The sequence below is a fragment of the Periplaneta americana genome, chromosome 12, assembly GCF_040183065.1.
Source record: "Periplaneta americana isolate PAMFEO1 chromosome 12, P.americana_PAMFEO1_priV1, whole genome shotgun sequence".
NCBI lineage: Eukaryota > Metazoa > Arthropoda > Insecta > Blattodea > Blattidae > Periplaneta > Periplaneta americana.
In genome coordinates, this window is record NC_091128.1 from 18,867,028 (window position 1) to 18,890,433 (window position 23,406).

The 23,406-nt window shown below is 35.7% G+C and overlaps 1 pseudogene; it reads right to left on the reverse strand.

The window, feature by feature from the left end:
• LOC138709945 (DNA polymerase alpha catalytic subunit-like) overlaps positions 1–23,406 on the reverse strand; it is a 53,263-nt pseudogene that overhangs the window by 18,256 nt on the left and 11,601 nt on the right.

A 23,406-nucleotide genomic window follows, 5' to 3' on the forward strand; every position in this document is an offset into this window, starting at 1 on the left:
TCGACTGCTGACGTAGCCCATTTCGAAAGCTATTAAGCTGGTAAAATTCATGTTCTGGGAATAATAAGTTAATTAACTAGTAAAATATCGCTGCAATAGAAAAGTATTGGGAATAAATTTGAATAAGGAAAAAAAAAAAAAAATTCCTTTCCAGGCAGGATTCGAACCACGAAAGTCTTAGTTACCAGTCTATCGTGCTCTGGAGTGAACAAGGCTCTGAAATCAGCTACAAGGATCGGTCCAGTTTTTTTGCCACTACTGTACATAAATATGTAGTAAATATTGGGGAAATATGTAATTAAATATGTAATTTAAAATCACTATCTATTAATGCATTAAATTCACAAAAATGTTATCACAGTTTAACTGAAGTGGCAGGATGCAGTTTGGAAAGTCGAATATATTTGGAATTGTTGGAGCTCAATTGCTGACATACAATCACAAGCAAATACCTCACAGATGACGTAGGCGACAGTGTCTCCATGTGCCACCTTGCTCATTCAGTCTCAGAGCCACCTGCACATGTGGCAAACTCTTCTTGTCTGCGTAATCTTCTGGATTTTTGGTGAGTTGCTTCGTGATGGTGAGCAGTGATATGGGAACTCGCCCCTCCTTCAGGCCCAGCTTTAATCTCTCCAGGTGCTCATGAATGCGGAATATCCACTCGTCAGGCTCCTAGTAAGAAAGGATTTGCTGCAGCACAAACCTTGAGACAATGATCAACAAACAAATTCAGACTGTATAAGAATTTTATTCCACGTTTTTAAATAAATGTGGAATTGGGGATTGATTTCCAGACTAATGCCAATGAAACCACGATATTTTAATGAAATCCATACCAAATTGTAGGGCTTGAAGAGGAGACTGTAACATCTACGTTATACAGGCGTAGACAGCAATGAAATTACAGTAGAACCTCTATTTAACATTTTTCTGGACACACAGAATAACAATTAGCCCTAAATCAAGGTACAATAAGCAAATTATGGACAATACTGCACAAACTATGGAAAACATAAGCGGAAGCTGGGTGCCAATCAAGTCTTCTTGCCATCTCGGATATCTTAGCATCTGGATTTTTTTCCATTTTGCGAATTAAATTAACTTTTTCCGCAAGAGAAAGTGTTTTCCTTCTCACGGCCATTGTTTCCTACTGATACATACAGAAACGGTGAAACTTCCATCTCTTCACTGTACTAGATAGAAGCACTGGCACCACACAGCTCAGCGAGCACAACAACGAAACGGGAAGCAATTGTCATGGATGGCTGTTACATCCATTACCGGTTTTCACAAAGAGTGGGAATTAGCAGGCTGTTTGTGCCCTGTTCTGCTTGTGATTGGTTCTCGCAAAGAGCAGACAAATAGGAACAAAGCTTCATGTAGATGTGGTGAGGAAGGGAATCATGTGATTGCGAGGCAGCAGCATTGCCAAGTAATTGATTCTTAAAAAAAAACAATTGTATTTTACACGTTACATCGAAATACATTTTGCATTAGTTGAGATTTTACAAAATCATTTAAAAACAAATTTTAAAAGAGAATAACGTTAAATTGAATATAAAAATACATTAATCAAGTGTAATAATTACTGAGAAAGTGGAATTTCAATGTTAGATCCGGAAAAATTGTTCAATGGAGGTCGCCTAAGATCAGGGTTCTACTGTAGTTAAAATTAGGAATAGTAACATCATTACACAGGGTTGGGCAGGAATAACCAGCCTGTCTCAGCTGACTTGGTCTTAATCTAAACTTAGTCCTTACCTATGACTTTTAAGGAACACGGAGTTCGTTGCCACCCTGACATAAGCCCGCCATCTTGTGCAAGATTAATCCAGTTTCTACCATCATATCCCACCTCCCTCAAATCCATTTTAATATTATCCTCCCACCTATGTTTCGGCCTCCCCAAAGGTCTTATTCCCTCCGGCCTAAGAAGTAACACACTATATGCATTTCTGGATTCGCTCATACGTGCTACATGCTCTGCTCATCTCAAACGTCTGGATTTAATGTTCCTAATTATGTCAGATGAAGAATACAATGCGTGCAGTTCTGCATTGTGTAACTTTCTCCATTCTCCTGTAACTTCATCCCTCTTAGCCCCAAATATTTTCCTAAGAACCTTAATCTCTGTTTCTCTCTCAAAGTGAGAGTCCAAGTTTCACAACCATACAGAAGAACCGGTAATACAACTGTTTTATAAATTCTAACTTTCAGATTTTTTGACAGAAAATTAGATGACAAAAGCTTCTCAACTGAATAATAACAGGCATTTCCCATTTTTATTCTGCGTTCAATTTCCTCCCGAGTGTCATTTATATTCGTTACTGTTGCTCAAAGATATTTGAATTTTTCCCCACCTTCGAAGGATAAATCTCCAATTTTTTTATTTCCATTTCGTACAATATTCTGGTCATGAGACATAATCACATACTTTGTCTTTTCGGGATTTATTTCCAACCCTATCGCTTTACTTGCTTCAGGTAGAATTTCCGTGTTTTCTCTAATCGTTTGTGGATTTTCTCCTAACATATTCACGTCATACACATAGACAAGAAGCTGCCGTAACCCATTCAATTCCAAACCGTCTCTGTTATACTGAACTTTCCTAATGGCATATTCTAGAGTGAAGTTAAAAAGGAAAGGTGATAGTGCATCTCCTTGCTTCAGCCCGCAGTAAATTGGAAAAGCATCAGATAGAAACTGGCCTATACGGACTCTGCTGTTTCACTAAAACATATTTTAATTAATCGAACTAGTTTCTTGGGAATACCAAATTCAATAAGAATATCATATAAAACTTCTCTCTTAACCGAGTCATACATTTTTGAAATCTATGAATAACTGATGTACTGTACCCTTATACTCCTATTTTTTCTCCAATATCTGTCGAATACAAAAAATCTGATCAATAGTCGATCTATTACGCCTAAAACCACACTGATGATCCCCAATAATTTCATCTACATATGGAGTTAATCTTCTCAAAAGGATATTCGACAAAATTTTGTAGGACATCAACAAAAGTGATATTCCTCGAAAGTTACTAAAGTTAGTCTTGTCCCCCTTCCTAAAAATAAGTATGATTATGGACTCCTTCCATTGTTCTGGTACAATTCCCTTTTCCCAAATAGCAAGTACAAGCTTATAAATTTCGCTAGATAATGCGCTTCCACCCTCTTGTATTAATTCTGCTGGAATTTGATCAATACCTGGAGACTTGCACTTTTTCAGATTTTCTATCGCAATTTCGACTTCAGAAAGTATGGGTTCAGTTATAAATGGCACAGCAGTTTGTATTTGAATTTCGTCCTGATCATTTCTGTTTGGCCCATGTATATTTATTATTTATATATTTCTAAACTTACTCCTAAATTAATGCGATTAACCTTCACAACTGCTGGAAATGTCCTCCATCAGCATCCATACACTTCTGTATGCATCTTAGTGAGATGATGCAGGCTCTCGTGCCCAACCTTGTATTTCTTTGTCACACACTCATCAGCTGCAGCTTATTTATCAAGAGTTAAGATAGCCTAATGGATAATGATGTGGACTAAATGCGTGAAGGCCTAGATTCGAATCTCAGTATTTAACTTTCTTTTTGTTTCAATATTTACTATTACCAGGGGCTTCCTGGAGGTAAAAGGCAGTTGGAAAATGGTGCTGTCTATATCATCCCATTCTAGTGCAGAAAACATGTAACTCTATTTCCATTCTCCCTTTGTTTCTTCACAGCATATAAAGAGGGATGAATACCCTTTATCAACAATAATCTTTTAAATTATAATTTTATTGATAACTATTCATTAAATTTCATGTATGTTTAAAGACATTTCCTTACTTGTACTGAGCTACAAGACTCATAGGTTTGGGTAAGTAACGAATGTGTTTAAGCATGTGAGAAATTCAACTGAAGAGTGTCAATATTAAAAAACTGTAAAAATAATTAATATTAAATAATGAAGTAAAAAATTAGTGTCATGGAGCTAATACATAATTTCTCATTCATTTTACGCAATTTGTAACATGAATTATATTTCTTTTCACAGTTTATTTTTCTAAACTACAGAGTTTCCTTTGTCAAGTGTCCCCACACATATTCACCATTTCCCAGCCCGTTGGTTTCATTGTGAAACATGCAAATTCAATCTTATAATTAAATTATAGAACACTTCAATACACTTTTGAATACTAGGATCAATTCTTCCTGCGTAATGTTATGAAGAACAACACGAATGTCATCTCATGTAGGCTAACGGATGAAGTGCTTTCAAATTCCAACACTAAGTGACCCTCGATTAATAATGTTATTCAACATTAAAAAAGAAGTGATCACCTGATCAATAACATCAAAGGCCTCACACATACAAATGTAAGCCAATATCTGTTCAGTTACATTGGCTTCTGGCAAATGAGCTGCAACTGATACTAATTAAGATGTCTTACAACACTATCTAAAGAAGATTTTTTTTTTTTTTGCAAAATAACTGACCACACTGAAAGGAATGGTGAATGGGAGAAGCGTTTGGGGCAGAAAAAGACATCAGACAACAGATGACATTAAGATATATGGATCATATGTGGAGACAAAGAGGAAGGCAGAAAATATTTTCTATAGATATTGAAGAATGCTGGGTTTACAGTGAAATGCATGCCCTTGGGAGAATATTATGAATGAATGAATGAATGAATGAATGAATGAATGAATGAATGAATGTCTATAATGTAGGTGTTATAAGAAACATCAAGAACATAGGATGCAGTAACATAACAAAATAAAAGTATTTCACTGTCATGTTAATAAGTATTGTTTTCAAATACTACTATGTGACATGGGTTTCATTAAAATGACTCAATTCCCACTAACAACCTCCCGTTTTAAGTATATCACTACTACAGCAGAATTCCTCGTATCTGGCAACTGTGGGACAAAACCAGTGCCGGATAATTGGAAAATAAGTTTATAGGTTATGTAAAGACATACTATACTACACAAACATTTCTTTTCGTGTTGAAATTTAGTAATTTTATATAGATATTTAAAAACAAAGTTTTGAAATATGTATAATGTTTATTTTTAGTACTGAATACGGTAATGTACATTCATTAGTTCATAATTTATTGTAATGCATAATAGCGTAAAAAATACTAAATGTTTTTGTAACCTTATGATAATTTTAAATAGCGGCCATGTGATGTGAAGAGCAGTGTAACCAACATCGCAACTATAAAGATGAAGTAGCTGTCGATGATTTGAACCTCTTCAACATATCTCTAATATCTTCTTGTTTATATATATTATTACTCGAATGAAACTTTTACGCGCTGTAGGAACAGAGGATTTCACACTTTCCTATTTAGACTCAACCAACACCCCTTCCAATGGGCGAGTTCAAGTGGTAGATTTAAAGACATTGTCTCTACGAATTGTTTGCAAGGCCCAAGTGACAGCTTACCGATCTTCAGGGACATAATGGGGTTTTCTATAAATGTTTTCACACGTGAACAATGTAAAGAGTGAACAATATGCGGCATGTGCGATCCATGAAAATTACTCACATCTTCGTCCGACTCTTCCCTTTTGCATGAATGTATTTTTTTTTTTTGGCCTAACCAAAAGTGCCGTTGTTTTGGTATTGCCGGTTATTTCAGTGCCGGATACAAGGGATTTTACTGTATAAACTAATGAAATCTGACAACAGATTTAAAGAAAAAAAAAATCTTTAAAATTATATTATCACCATTAAATAAACTCATCATTAGATTATATTATAATAGATTAGATAGCATTATAGTAATATTAATAGAATTTCATTTGCTGTTTTCAATTACAGAGGTTATTCAGGAATGAAATTCAACATCGGCAAGAAATGTCAACGAATTTTGCCTGGAGCCCTGTAAATATACAACACAGCCTCTCAGCAAGTTTTATTTCCCTTCTGGAAAACGCCATGCTAAGGATTATATCACACTTTAAATTCATTGTTCTCAGCTGGATTTGAACCTGCAAACCTCAGATCCAATGGCCAGCATAGAAATGCTAGACAAGAGGACGACAGAACAGATTGAGAGAAAAATTAACAAATTTCTGTGACTCACTTGCCAGCTTCAGCAGACAGCTGTGATGTGAGACTAGCCGAGTCAGTGTCACAGCAGCATGTACTTGAATACACCGTCCACATCCAACTCTACCTGTCGGTACAGCTTGTTCACCTCTGATTTGATCTGTGCAACAAATTCAGTAACAAGGAGTTGAGATGAATGTCAAACAGTTATAAACAGAATTGAATCTTTTGACTTTGTGGCAGGTGTTCTTAATTTGTTCAGTATCCTTTCCCAGGAAAGGTATGTCAGGCTTATTAGCAAGATGTGAGGTATCACCTAAAAAATTTTAGAAATTATTTTTCAATGAATAAAATTTACATCGTTGCTGCACCTCCAAAATCCGCTATGTGTCTTTAAAAAGATCTTGCAGGAGAAAGAAAAACGCATTGTCACTTTTAATTCCCTTGATTTTTAAAGCTACTTTCAGTATAATTTCATTTATCATGTAAAGATTGAAATTATACCGAAAGCAGCTTTGAAAATCAAGGGAATTAAAAGTGACAATGCTTTTTATCTTTCTCCTGCAAAATCTTTAAAAAAACACGTAAGTGGACTTTGGAGGCGCATTGACAATACATTTTATAATCAATTATAGATAGTTGTGCAGGAGAAAGGATCTACTATACACAGTCTTCATACTACACCCATTGGGCAACACAGAGCAGTCTTTGATGGAGAAATAGCAGCTTTAATATTGCTGTCAACCAAATTGTGCAGGAGAAAGGGTCTATTGTAAACAGTTTTCATACTATAGCCATTGGGCAACACAGAGCAACCTTTGATGGAGAAATAGCAGCTATAATATTGCTGTCAACCAAATTTCATATTGACCACATATATATCAAACAATGAAAATGTCAGACATCGAAGCTGCAATTCAAACTATTAATCAAAGAGAACAGTTGCTTCCAAAGACATGGATTGTAGGAAAGTTCTCAATTCAGTCACACTACAGTTCTTCAATGAATCCCAACTCACTGTGGTACTACTGGAAATGAAATAGCAGGCCAATAGTCTACATAAAATATATCATACAACTCTACACTGGGTCAAACAGCAATTTAGGGAGAAATTAGAGAAATAAATAAAAGAAAAATCCTGGAAAAATAATGCTGATAATACATCAAAGAAACCAAGAAGAGTAACAGCTGCACACTTCCGAATGGTTACAGAACAAGGAGGAAGCTGTGATGTATTTGCAAAGAAGGCATGATGTTAATCTTATGTTTTATTTAACGGCACTCGCAGCTGCAGAGGTTATATCAGCGTCCCTGGATGTGCCGGAATTTTGTCCCGCAGGAGTTCTTTTACATGCCAGTAAATCTACTGGCATGAGCCTGTCGCATTTAAGCACACTTAAATGCCATCGACCTGGCCCAGGATCGAACCCGCAACCTTGGGCATAGAAGGCCAGCGCTATACCAGGTCGACAAGAAGGCATGATGATAATAAAGTTAACAAAGGAGATTATTGAAAGCAACATAAATGACGGAAACTCATCTCTTCTTTGGTGTTCATAGAGGGCTAAAATTTACTAATTTCTATTCTCTTTACTTTTTGATCTGGACTTAATATAACAAATGAGAGCCCTTACTATGTGCTAGAGCAGTGTATTCAATCTTTTTTCGCTAGCGTACCCCCAAAATATATTGTATCTTCAAACTGCATTGCAATTATATAAGAATTAACAAGAGACTGTGACTGATGTTGTACTAAAAATAAACTATTATTATTATTATAATACAGTAGTTATAGATGCAATAATAATAGTAATGATTTACGTAAAATGTTATTGAAGCAAGGAAAAACAAGAGCTGATACTGCAAAAGAAACCATAATATAATGCAATAATCAACAAGTATAATAAAATAAATGTGAGCATTTTTACATACATAATCAGAGGCATGTGTACCCCTTGAGACAATCCCAGTACCATAGATTGAATGATGCTGGTTGTCAGTTCTTGCACAACTCTGTCCATACATTGTGTGGAAAAGTCTTCAGCTAAATGCATCATTTTCAGAATTCATATCTATAAATAACAACATTCTGATTACAGAAGAACATTCATTTTCAGATGACAATTATAATGCAGAGATGCAGCATTGGGGACAGAGCGAAGCAAAGGTATCTTCCTGTGCAGACGACACTATGTTCGAGAAACCATATCAACTAGAAAAGCTGGGGGGGAGGACACAAATATAAGACTTGTTTAAAAAAATAATTAGTAAAAAATGTACAGTAATTTTATACTGTAAGTAGTTATTATGAAATCTGTAAGTTACTGTAATTTTATATAAAATCATTTCTTTGGATTTGCACTTTCCCTCAATTTACACCATTTTTCCCCTGGTCCCTTGGGAAGTGTAAAAGAGAGGTTGTACTATGTGGGATGATTCATGACCCATGCATTAGGAATCAGTTTATAGGTCATTGTGAGAAAAACTGTCACATGAACATATATACGATGATGAATATTTAAGGAACTACAGCTATTCCAATCCTAAGAAAGTAGAAGCAGTTGTGAAGAGAATTAATGGGAATCAATTAAAAGTACACAGAAAGATCATGGATGAATATATAATACGATGCGAAACTGCAGTCAGCACCATCTGACAGAAGGGGGTTCAAATAAGATGATCAGCACCCGATGTTGTGTGTGGTGAACATTAGAACTACGTGTTGGGTAGATTACCCAGAGTTCTTTATTTATCCATTCATCTGAGACGAACAGACGATGCTAGATAAGACAAGATGGCAGCCAGAAATTTGCTAATGAGTGGACATAAAGTGATATTAAATGTGTGTATGTTAAATAGTGATGTTTATGGACGTTGTAAAAATAGTGTTGTTGAATGTAGGCTATTGTAAAGTAATAGTAATATAATGGATTGAAATATGTAAGTAGTTTTTGCAGACTTTTCCATTGTGCTGTACACTAAATACCCAAAGAATACAATCCCAATTATCTAACCTTTTGCCTTATTTTCTGTCTCTGTTTGGTTATATTTTAATTGGGTAGTATAAAATAGATAGTCTCTTTACTCTTCCTGCTGGCTCAGGTAAGAATTTTCAGTTGAAGATGGTGTGAGAAATAAAAATGTAAATGTTTTATTTTAAAGTGCGTTAGTTGAGAATATAGATGAGGGTGGAAGGGAAGGAATATTTTCTGCATAGTTTAACATTTTCGTCACCAGGTGCGTTGCTAGATGTAATAATTTTTCCACCGTCCAACAAATGGCAGCAAGATCAGTTTCTACATTAGCACCTCTAGCATGTGCTACGGAAAACTCAGTAAGTTTCGCATCCTATTATATATTCATCCATGGAAAGATTGTTAAAAAATACTGTACTGGTATTAAACAGAAACTAAGCAAATTTCAGTTTGAAAGCACATTTTCAAATATTCCTCCTTCCATTCATGCACTTTGTGACACAGATGTGTATCACTAGCATAGCATTTCATAGCTCAGTCTAGTTAATAAGCACAGCAGTGTTCACAATATCAGCAACTAATTGTTCTCAAGTCTGTACTTTCGTAAGTGAACTGCTACTACACGAGGAAAGTGAAGGGAGACACCATCATGTTGATAATACATTCTCTAATGGGATCTCTTCCAATGTAACATCACAAAATGGTTGTTAGGCTACTTATCGACAACTGATGTCACCAGACCTGACTTCTCTGTATTTCAAGTTTCAGCAGAATCTTACTCTCCTTAGTCTGGCCACACTATTTATTAAGATGAAAACATGTTACAAGCTTGATTCATAGTACAACATATGGATTTTTACAGTGTTCATATAACATGGTTTGTTCGAATTACCTTGCATATTCAACACTTTTCCAAGTGTCACTTAATTGATGAAAGTATCTCCTACAATCATAGTTTAATTTACGCATTCCAAAATATGTTGTATATCTAAGTCTTAATGAGATGATTGTACATACCTTGTAGCCTATCTTGAAGACTTGATCGTAATGCAGACAGTTTGTATTGATCATGATCGAATCTGTGTCACCATAAATAACTTGAAAATTCATCTTCTCCACGAGGTCCTTCGTGTTCATTAATATTTCTCTGCCTTTTGCTTAAAACGAGAAAAAACAAATGAAAAATAAGAAAGCATAAACTTCCTTTCCTTTCTTACAAAACTGTACCTGACTACAAGTATAGGGTGTTTTTAGAAAGTTTAGGGACACCTTAAATTCTTATAAAATGCAGGCATGGACTTAAATTATTAGGGAAACTAACAATGTTTTTAACTCTTGATTAGCAATAGGAAACACTAACTTTTAGTGCAACTTCGGTATTTATATGATGACTGTTGTCCTTATCGAGAAATTTATAATTTTTTCAAACAAAATAAACAGTCTTACATTTTCAGCATTAAAGTTGAAAATGAATGAATAACCAATCGGTGCATAATTCTCAACTGTTGATGGATGATGTAGGATATATTACTCTTTAAATTAGTAAAGATCAAATATTTGTAAAAAAAATGTTCTTTGTGAATGTCCAAGCGCTTTCTAAAGTTTGAAGTTTAACTCTTGAACAGAGCTGCGTTCCTTGGGATTACAGTGGTAGGGAGACGCAGCTGTGCAAACCTCGTAACTATTATTGTACTGTCTCCATTCAGCAGTCACAGATGAACCGACTATTAACAAAAGTTCCCATTTTTTAAAACTTCAAACCTCAGAAAGTGCTAGGACATTCACAAAGAAATTTTTTTACAAATATTTGAGCTTTACTAATTTAAAGAGTACTAAATCCTACATCACCCAGCAACAGTTGAGAATAGTGCACCAGTTAATTAAGTTACTCATTCATTTTCAATGTTTGAGATGGGTAGGGCATGTAGCACATATGGGCGAATCCAGAAATGCATATAGAGTGTTAGTTGGGAGGACAGAGGGAAAAAGACCTTTGGGGAGGCCGAGACATAGATGGGAAGATAGTATTAAAATGGATTTGGGGGAGGTGGGATATGATGATAGAGACTGGATTAATCTTGCTCAGGACAGGGACCAATGGCAGGCTTATGTGAGGGCGGCAATGAACCTCCGGGTTCCTTAAAAGCCAGTAAGTAAGTATTCATTTTCAACTTTAATACTGAAAATGTTGTTGTTTTCTAATGCCAGGCGTTTGACAATAAAGTCATTTGACCCCTTGCACTCCAATATTTTTCAAATATATTATCATGGTCAGCCACTGAAGCACAGATTTTGAGATGTTCCAAATCCATTTCTTGGTTTGAGTTGCACAGTGGGTGGTTAGGGGACTGATATATTCCAATTCTATGCAGGTGTTTGGCCAAACAGTCATGGCCTGTTGCCAATCTAAATGCAGCTACAGACGATTTTCGTGGTAAATCAGGAATTAACTGTGGATTATGATGCAGAGAGTTCCATTTTTTCCCTTGAGTTTGGGTTATCAAATTTTGTTTGTTGAAGTCTAAGTATGTAGATTTAATAAAATCTTTTCACAGAGTAGATTTAGTAAAATACTGAAAATGTAAGACTGTTTATTTTGTTTGAAAAACTTATAAATTCTCGATAAGGACTAACAGTCATCATATAAATACCGAAACTGCACTAAAAATTAGTGTTTGCTATTGTTAATCAACAGTTATAAACATGTTAGTTTCTCTAATAATTTAAGGCCATGACAGCATTTCATAACAATTATAAGGTGTCCCTAAACTTTCTAGCAACACTGTATTTAAATTAGGAAGTCATTGTTGTGACAACTGGTATGTGTGGATAAATTGATGACTATTTTAATGTAGATCAGATTGCCAGACATTAACAATTCTCATGCATGTGCAATAATTTTAGACAGTACAACGTAGAGAGAAACATATGTTCTCATTCACTTTGCTACCAGAATTCTGAATAGTGGTAAACGCAGAAGCTAAAAGAACTAATGAACTGACCACAATATACCAAGCACACATTAGCAACAAGTCTATTAGTGAATTCTTTAAGAAGGAAAAAATGTTTCTAGAGTTTCATTAGGGTATTAGAATAATTGTCAATCCTACACAGTATACTTGTGTGTGTGTGTGTGTTTGTGTGTGCGTGCGCATGTGCACACAAGTGAGTGCATGCACGCGCGTGTGCGAGTGTGTGCATGTGTACGTATCAGAAAAAATAAAATCTACTCCCTCTGTCCCATAATAATTGTCCGGTACGCCGAAATGGTATTATAGTAATTACAGACGACGGGGCAAACGAGAAGTGCACGCATGAGGAGAAGTGCAGTAGATCAGTGCACAAGGTTATGCAGAGCAGTAACGTGATCTTATTGAGACAAGCAACACACACCACCCAGAAGATTACCGAAAGTGGGTATTGGTTTTCAACTCACCGGTGTGGCACTATATACAAACCATTGTAGCAAAGCAAGCTGGAAATCGTTAGTAGAGCATACTCCTGCAGTGAGTACGTGCGTTTGAACAGACTTGGACATCCTGGGAACACAACTGGTGGTAGTGAGTGACAGGGGTAGCAAGAACCTTACAGACAGTGAACGGCAGGCGGTATAGGAGTTTTTGTTGAAAAACACTATGGCTGACGTAGTGAAGAAAGGTGCCATAACAGGTGCGGCCGAGAATTTTCATGTCAGTAAAAGAACAGCACGCTGCATTTGGCAACGGGGGCGGCAATCTTTGGAAAGTGGATCCATGCTCATCACCAAATTAATCCCAGCAATAAATGCAAAATGGCCTCCTGGACGCGCACAGGGAGAATTCAGGTGTCAGTTCAGCAGGACAATGCGCGTCCGCATATTGCTCCCAATGACCGCACCTGGATGGACACTGCAGCAGCCAGTGGAATCACTTTGGAACTCGTGTGTCCACCGCCAAACAGTCTGAATACGAATGTTTTAGATCTGGGGTACTTCCGGGCAATTCAGTCTCTCCAGCATCAGGCAGCTCCACAAACTATTGAGGAGTTGATCGCCGCCATTGAAACAGCTTTCTCTCAGCTGACATGCGACAAGCTCAACAATGCAGTTCAATCTCATTGAAATAATAAAAGTCAATGACGGGAACAACAACAAGATTCCCCATATGCAAAAGGGGCACCTGGACCACCTCAACATCCTGCCATCTCGCTTGCAGTGTCCTCAATACATTTACGACGAGGCTACAGTGGCACTGCAGCAATAGGTCTGTGGTTCTAGGCAAGCTGTTAGAATGACAACCTTCCCGGTCTAAGAGGCAGTTTTTTCGTCTTTACTCATAGGAGAATGTTTTACTCAAACTCTCACAGATTACATCCCAATACCAAAAAAACTGACAAATTTATCAAAAGAGAATTACATAATAAAAACAATATTACTAGTACAAAACCTGAAATATTTCATCAAAATTTTACTTCCAAAGAATTAACTCTAGCTTTACAAAATTTAAAAACCAAGAAATCTCCTGGCCCCGATAACATTCATTCCGAATTTTTTAAACATCTGGGGGAAAAAGCCAAGTCTGTACTTTTATCCATTTTCAATTTATCATGGAACACCTCAGTTCCTGCAGCTTGGAAAAAAGCAATCATTGTACCAATTCACAAAAAAGGGAAACTGCTCATGATGTTAATAGTTATCGACCAATAGCACTATTAAGCATGATAGCAAAAACCATGGAGTCCATGATCTCCAACAGATTAACTTGGTATTTAGAATCCCAAAATCTTTTATCACCAAGACAAGCTGGTTTTCGACAACTACACTCTACCAATGAACAAGTCATACGCCTCGGCCAAGAAATAAAAGACAGTTTTAACATTAAAGAAGACACCTTGGCAATATTTATTGACTTTCAGCTAGCATATGACTCTGTTTGGAGAAATTAATTTTTACTAAAACTCCAGAAATTAGTTATCTCCAGCAATATGTTCAGATGGATATCAGAATTCCTTAGTCAACGATTCATTGCCACTAAATTCAATAACTCACTTTCTAGTTACAGACAAACATATCGAGGTCTACCTCAGGGCGCTGTCCTCAGCACAACTTTATTCAATATTTATATAAATGACTTACCCTCCCTATTAGAGGAATCAAACATGAAAACAGCACTATTTGCAGATGATATAGTTTTGTGGACTTCCGGATCTTACAGACATAGAGACATAATTCACAATTCTGCTCTTAAAGCTCTAAATCAACTACATGAATGGAATACATCAAATTTGATGACACTCAATTTAAGCAAAAGTAACTACCAAAAATTTTCACTTGATAAAAAAGAAAGAGAATTCAATATCCAATACAATGGCCAACACCTTCCTAGGACTTATGAATCCAAATATCTTGGAGTTATTTTCGATAGTAAGTTAACATGGAGCAACCATTTGAAATACATTAATGAAAAAGCTCGTAAAAGATTCTCCCTTCTAAAAAGACTAGCAGGAAAGAAATGGGGATGCTCTAGGAATACTTTGAACACTACATACAAAATGTTTATACAGCCAATGCTGACATACTGTGGAGAAATTTTAATTACTTCACCTTTCATAAACGAAACAGAATATGTTCAAAACCAAGCTCTCAGACTCATTATTGGTGGAATCAAAACAACTCCAATAGATTCTATGAGATTTCTCACTAATATTAACAGCATCAAAATGACAATAGAAGAAAAAGCACTGATTCAATATGAAAAACTTATTAGATTACCAGGAAACAATTGGCATTCATACAGTCCTCTCTGTAGATTGAAAACTCAAAAAAGTTTCATATCCATGGTTCAAGAATTAAAACAGAAAATCAATATCCCGAATTTAAAAGAAAACCTACAAATTAAACCAAACCCTTTAACTCTATTAAATATGGAATATAATCTAAATTTAACAGAAGAAATACTGAAATAAGAAGTAAACACTGAAATACTGAAACAATTGTCTGTAGAGACAATTAATATTAGGTACCCTCAACAAAACTGGCTTCATTTATACACCGACGGATCCTTGATCTCCAGAGAACAAGGTGCTGGTGCAGGTGTTACGTGCTGTCTCTTCTCACTTTATAGATCTCTTGGATATGGAACAACAAGTTTTGATGGAGAAATCATTGCAATAAGTGAATGTCTCAGGAACCTTCTACATCACATCAATAAATTTAGGAATGCAGTTATATTGTCAGACTCCGAAGCAGCTATTCTATCAATCGTCTCTAAACACACACCTTCATCTCAAACAGCAGAAATAATTAAAATGCTCTCTCAATTAATATCACTCAATAAAAGAATTGTATTCCAATGGATACCATCTCATTGCGGAATCCTGGGAAACGAGAATGCGGATGCTTTAGCAAAGAAGGGCAGCACTGCTACTTACAGACCTGTTACTAAATCTACGTATTACTCTGTGAAAAGATTTATTAAATCTATATACTTAGACTTCAACAAACAAAATTTGATAACACAATCCCATGGGAAAAAATGGAACTCTCTGCATCAAAATCCACAGTTAATTCCCGATTTACCACGAAAATCGTCTGTAGCTGCATTTAGATTGGCAACAGGCCATGATTGTTTGGCCAAACACCTGCATAGAATTGGAATATATCAGTCCCCTAACTGCCCATTGTGCAACTCAAACCAAGAAATGGATTCGGAACACCTCAAAATCTGTGCTTCAGTGGCTGGTCATGATATCTTTGAAAAATATTGGAGTGCAAGAGGTCAAATGACTTTATTGTCAAATGCCTGGCATTAGAAAACAACAACATGTTTTTCTTTGTTTCACTTCCTGGTCAATTTGTATTACTCCTGGAGTTAATAAAGTTGCACTCCTAGGAGTATTTATTTTCGGCTCATTGACTAGCCAATTTGTACTGATCCTGGAGCCATAAAGTTGTACAAGTAGTATTCATGTTCTTTTTTTTTTTTTTTTGGCTCAATGATTGGCCAATTTATACAGATCCCGGACTAATAATTTTTTTCTTTTGCTAATTGAGTGACAATTTTGCACTGATCCTAGAGTAATACAGTTATATTACTCATTCATGTGTTTCATTTTGCTCCTATGTTAACGTCAGTGTAAAATTATGGACATCGGACAATTATTATGGGACAAGAAATAAAAGCGTACTGGACAATTATTATGGGACAGAGGGAGTATTAAGTTTCCATACTTATATTACGATATTCTACCACAATAATTCTCAATACAAGGAGCTCTTTTCATGCAAAATAAAAATCCAAGCATGTTGAGACATCTGACAATCCTGTATAGAACAGACCCATCCTATGTGCTTTGGAAATGATACAAACTTTGTGAACACTGACTCCCAAGATATACTAAAGATAATTTTACAGAAACCATTATTTAGTGTTAACTGTACATATACCACATATATCCATATACAGAATGTTTCAAAAGTGATGGTAAAAAAATTTAGGGATGCAAAGTAAAAACGAAGAGAAGCAAAAAAATTCCAGTAAACATGGATCCACAAATTAACTGTTTATGAGATAATGCCATTTTGTGCAGGTTGGGGCCCGCTGATTACTAAGTACTAATTCCAGCAAACGCAATGATAATTCAATTTTATTTATCAATCATGAGACAATAAAATTCATAATTTTGGCTTCAACACCATAGAAATCTAATTAAATACACTTTTTTGTTTGAACAACAGTAAAGTTTGTAGATAAACAAGATACAGTACAGTATAAACATGATACTGAATAATTTTACAGCAGGTATTCAAAATACTGACCATGCACTTGAATGCATCTGTCTAGTTTTCTCCGCAAAGACCCAAGAATGTGCTCGAGCAGTTCTGGGCCATTCTTCATTTGCTAGAAGACATCTACAATCCAATGCTGCAATTATTCAGGTGTGGTGCTGTCAGTTGTGTAAACAAGACTTTTTGTATAACCCCATACACAAAAATCCAAAGCATTTAAATCCAGTGATCTAGGTACAGATCCTCAATTGCCCATCCACTGTTTACGATATCGACTAATTATATATCATCTCACACTTAGAAGGAAGAGTACAAAACATGAATTTTGTATTTTACCATGTCCAGGTGCTCGGTTCACTGGCAGTCCCAAGCAGCAAAAAAAATGGCATTATCTCGTGAAGGGTTAATTTGCGAACCTATGTTTACTGGAACTTTCGTTTTTACTTCTCATCCTTAATTTTTTAACATTACTTCTGAAATATCTTGTATAATTCTGCAGAAATAAATCAGATCATTTAATTATAAAACTGGGGGAAAGCGAGTAAGGTAGCTAAATTTTAATTGCTATAAACATAAATCATTTTGCAGTTCATTTTCAGAAGCACCTGTACATCAGTTCACAGTGAATCTTAATTGCATTTTACACATACTCATCCAACACTGCTAGTCAAATACAATACGAAAAAAATGAATGAGAAATTTAGGTCGTTTAATCACTGACTATAGTTCTAGTCACATTAACCTAACAAAGTTATTTTCACTGAATGCTTTCATTGCAATATAATATATATTAATGAATTCTCATATCTATTGTTCAATTATGTGATACTAGATGCATGTTTGTAGGGTTGCTGACATCATTCTGTAAGGGTAGTATGCATAAATGGATCTGTGCAAGAAAGACTAGAGACCAACAAATGTAAAGGAAACTTACACCAAATTTCATATCAAACACTTTTACAAATATCAGTTCAATTCTATAAGAAAAGGTGACATAGAGATTACATTAATGTAAAGAAATAAAGTTATACATTTGGTTCGGCTTAAACTTCGTGAACTGGTTTCTTTCTGCATGTCATCAAGTTAAGGTAAACATGCTACACACCTGTGACTAGTGATGCTAGTGGCTTCACATAGAATGAGAATCCCAGACAACTGTACATACTATTGGCAGTCAACTTCAGTGCCATCTGACGAATATTATACTGAAACAGGCAGTTTGAATACCAATTGAGTTTCACAGTATTTCGAAAATAATACAGAACACTGAATTCTATATTTAATATAATAATTTTTAGTAAAAACGTTACTGTGCAATAGTATGTTGTAGTTGAGAACCCTACTACAAAAAGTTAGAAAATAAAATAGCAAATTGTGATGAACTCGAAATTAGATTAAACTTTTTTTATTCTTGTTTCTTGCATAAAATGAAGACAGCTGTACAGAAAGTCCCCAGAGATCCTACTCTCGGAGAAATTAATTATCATATGGAGAATTATTTCTCATTTTTGCTGCAAACTTAGTCAAACTCCATAATGGTTCCCCAAATCTCATCAAGCTAATTCAGGCATGGCCACTACTCTTAGTGAAAAGCAGCTATTTGTTACATACAATATAGAAAATAAAAGTTCATCTTATTTGATTGCATAGTCAATGATTTCATTTATGAATGACTTTCAAAAAACAGTCCAAGAAGATAAACTATAAGTGGTAATATAATTTGAAACATAACAAAGGAACTGAACTGTTATGAAAATATAAAATGTATACAGTGAAATTTCTCATTTACAGACATCGAAGGGACGTAACAATCTGTCCGCATCTGGGAGGTGTCCTTTATTGGGAGGGAGGCTCCCCAATCTTACAGCAAATTTATAATATGCATTATGTATCCCTTCACGCTTTAAATGAAATGTATTACTGTAGTTTAATTCTAAATATAGTATGCTATACTAAATTCTATGCAACTTTGAACTACAGCTGACAAGTCCGAAAAAGAAAAATTCAGTACAGTGCCATGCAATTTTATTCTAGGTCAACAGTTATGCAGTCCATTTTGAATCTTGCGTACACTACTTTTAATACATGAATATAATTAATTGATTAACTAGCGGACTTACTCGTGTTAATTATGTAAGCTGCACAAATCTTACATAATTAACACGAGTAAGTCCGCTAGTTAATCAAGTAGTTATGCTGTATTGTAATTTAAAGTTTTCAACTTAACTTTTACATTCAGGTACCATGTCTCTCGAAACCGAACAAATGACTGAAGTGAAGAGAATAATCCTACTAACCTTATCATGTGTTGAATACAATTTCACGATCGTGGAAACCTGGACCCATCAGACAGGTTAAATTTTATGACTTTGTTTATCCACCTGCTTCCAGCTAACAAGGATCAGCTAGCTGAACTAGGGATAGCCTACAAGACCCTTATTGTCTTCTTTCATGTTAAGGAATTTCTGTACAGTTCTCAAAACCAAGTTTTCCATTTTTGTAACACATTAGGTCTTGAAATCCAAGTTCTGTCCGCAATCAGGAGGTAAAGCAAGCTGTAGGACTGTGAAACAGCTGTCAGTGTCCGTGTCTGAGTGTCCGTAAACGAGGGTTAAATTTATCATTATTTCTACATTTTTTCAGTTGTGACATACTACAGTGGACTAAAGTGGACTTTATGTTGTCAGCAAATTGCTGGATACATTAAGAAGTTTGATTGATTGATTCAGTTGGGACATAAAAATCTGTCTGTATATGAGGAGTATCCGTATCTTGGAGGTGTCTGTAAGGAGAGGTTTCACTGTAATTGAAAAATATGTGTCAATTTCGTGACACTATATTTTTTTTCTGTAAAAATTTTAATTGGAATTTAGGAGAATTTATAAATCTATAAAAGAAGTCTATCATAACAACTGTGTTAGTATCCAATATTAACAGTATCCAGTAATAATATTATTTTACAGTATTGTAATTCATTTTACATTGTGCAAATTCAGTAAAAATCAGTCACAACAGAATCATGTTCATCAGGTTCTCACCTGCATTTTTAAGTCTGATGAGAGCTCTGGTGCTTTCATCTGCTTCTCGACTTCACGTCTACTCTCAACCAACTTGCGGATTTCTGTTGGAAGGATCCCAGGTTCCAGTCCTGGGCTGGGAAGATCAACTTGAATTTCATTCTGTAACACATTTCAGTACAGAAAAATGCAGTGCAATTCTAATTAATACAGGGTTATTCATAAGTCTGTGAAACATTAAAATCCACCATAAATGAATTATGCAATGAATGATGATACTTCTTACTCTGACAAAGATAGAAACTCTCAAGTTTTTTGAAGGAAAAGTTCACGTGCATAGTTACCATGCTTTGCCACCAGGCGTCAGTAGTAACAAATATGGCATTCAGTAAATGTGAGCAGTCATTTTGTGTTGAAATATGCAAGAACCTCATCCATTATGATTGTACAGCGATGATTTCGAAAATAATTCCAGAAGTCAGCATCTGTTTTCTACAGTATCAAGAAATGATATGAAAAATTCCGGATTTATATGGACATGTTGGAAAACTGGATGATGCCACAGCTGAATGAAGACAGGGTAATGATTACACCTTTGAACAAGACGGCCGTCCAATTCATTACTGAAAAGGCATGCGAGGATATCTCAATCAAAATTTACCACAAAGATGGATAGAGCACATGGGACAAGATGACACGTTAATTCAGTGACCACCTTGGTCCCTAGATTTAACTGTGTGACTTTCTCTTGCGAAGCTTTGTCTTTGTGGTTCCACTCCCCGCTAATCTTCAAGATCTTCGCAAACTTATCACTACAGCTGTGATTCTCGTCGACATACACATAGGAAGAAATGGATTATCACACAGATATTTTCCATATCTGCAAAGATCGACACATTGAGCATTTGAGAAATATGTAAAAAATAAATAAATAAATAAACTTGGTGAGTTTACCTCTATTTCAGTATAATAAAATTTGGTATCCGTGCTTAGTTATTAGTGGTGATTTTTTGTAATGTTTCATGGACTTCTGAATAACCCTCAAATACTCCAGAAAAAATATTATGCCCACACCTCTCCAATTCGCTATTTTATTGTATTTTATTTTCTATCTTTTTATAGTAGGGTCCTCAACTACAATAGTACTAGTGCACAGTAACTATAGTACAATTCAATATTCTTGTATAGCGCAGAAAAGTCATACAACAATTCCAGGCTATCAGGAAGACTTCATTAGAATGAGAATCTTGTAATAACCCTGTAGGACAACATAAATTAAGTGAGGTTAGGACGTAAATTTGCTTGATACTAGCTGCTGAATAATAATAAAATATGTATAACCTTCGTGACATTTTTCGTAATCAATTCCTGTCAAAAAAATTGAATAACAACGACAAGTTAAGAGCTCTACCAATGGGGGGGGAGGGGAGAAGGCACTTCATAAAAATGGATTGTTCCTCAGAGTGGTACAACTTTATCCTAGTTTTCTCTGTGAGCTACACTACACCTCATCCTCATTGCCTTTTGATGCCACTCTTCCCAGACTGATCGTGGTGAAGCAGAAGTTGTATTCCTGGATGATACTGGGATACAGTGAGCTGGATCAGTTTGTCATAGAACCCCTTGCGTGGCTCCAACATGAGACCCCCTGTGTATGCTGGTTTCCTCTTTCCACTCCGTCCTTTCTTTGGACAGCTGATTCATCCATGTCGAATTCGTCCACCTGCTCCTTGGCATACTGCTTGTCAGGTACGATGAAGTCTTTTTCAGTGAAGGCATGCAGCAGCAGGAATTCATTTCTCTCTGATCGTCCACCCATCAGTGTTCGTGACATCACATTACCTGCGTATGATTACATCACAAATTAAATTCTCTGCCTCATGCCCAATTACATAATCAGTTAAGGTACGGTCACACGTCGCTACTTTTGCAGCGCTGCATTACAAAAAACTGCGCAACTCTTGTACTGTGATATGTGAACAATGATGCAACCCAAAAAGTAGTGGCTTCCGAACTTTTTTTTTAATTGGGAACTTTAATTGAAGTGAATTTATAACAGTAGGCAGAGTAACTATCTCATGCCCCCATGTTTTATGTTGCTACCAATGCACTTCATTAAAACCATGTACCCAGCTTCAAAGCCGAACCTGCTGCCTGCTACCTTTTCATGCTGAGCTCAGCTTAAAAGTAGCGATATATGAACAGGGTTCTCAGGGTTGCAGCCGCAGCATTTTTGATACCGATTTTGTTGAAACTTGTGCAGCAGTTGCAAACATTGTTGCCACCCAAATGTGTCAATGATACTTTTTATTGTTTGGATATATTTTAATGTGATGAAAATAAATGATTTGTAACAGTTACTAAATGTACAACACAGTCAGAGTATATTTACCGATGATATAATTCCTTTTTTTTTTAATTTTCTGTAGCATGGTTTCCAACAGGGGAGTTGCCAACATTGGTTACTTGGTTATCATTTAAGTATAAAGGCGTTTTTAATAACTTTAAAGTAAAAATAATGCCAATTTCTGAATACTAGTTAGGACAGAAAAGCAAATAATAGGTAAGTAAGGTATCACATTAGTTTCATAACCCGAAACTTTAATGCGAACATAACCACAAAATGTATATTGAAAAGTCAACATGGAGATGAAAAGCTGCAGCTAGACTGCGGCTGCAAAAGTAGCGCCTTGTGTGTGAACAGACTCGCAACCTCCAGTTGCAACTTTTGCAGTGCTCGGGTTGTGCAGCATGAAATGTAGTGTGCAGTGTGCTACTTTTGGTTTACGTGTCAACATGACACACAACTTTTACAGCTGCAGTACAAAAGTTGCACAGCAAACGTAGCGACGTGCGACCGTACCTTTATGTAGCACACTGATTTGATCTCTACATACCAGCAATGTTTGTAATCTGAAGAGCAAGGGGCATCACGTTGAGCTCACACATGAGTCGGATGATGTAAGCAGCATCCTGCATAGTGCAGGAGATGAGCTGCAGAAGTGACTATGATGCCTCATACAGACGTTTCACTTCATCAATGGTCACCTCAGCCCGTTCTTCTTCTTTCACGTGCAACACCTGGTTACAAATACATACAGCATCGTACTCAGACCTTTTAAGAACCTCCATCTATTTCAAACGAAAACTATTTTCCTGTTACATTATTTTCCCATTGCAAACATTTTTTTAGTAGCACATCTTAATATAAGGTCAAGTGAGGTAAATTCAGTTTCAATGGATTAATGCTCCAGCAGAAATAGATTATAAAAATTTGCAGGATTCAAGAAAATACGGTAATACAAAAAATTACAGAGGTAACCATTTGATGATTCTTGAAGTTGAGAGCCACTGCATTTTTGATTTCAAAAATAAATTGATTAACCTTTTACTAAAAATTGTTTTGCATCCATCACTCTCAAACTGAGTCTTAGATATTGAATATGAACACCGAATCAATATAGGTAATTTATGAGATTAGTGTAGACAGTATGCCAAAAACCACTTTTTCAGTATGAGAGAAGTTTAAAACTTGCATTACCAAGAAATTTTCGAACACTGTATATTCTGTATAATGA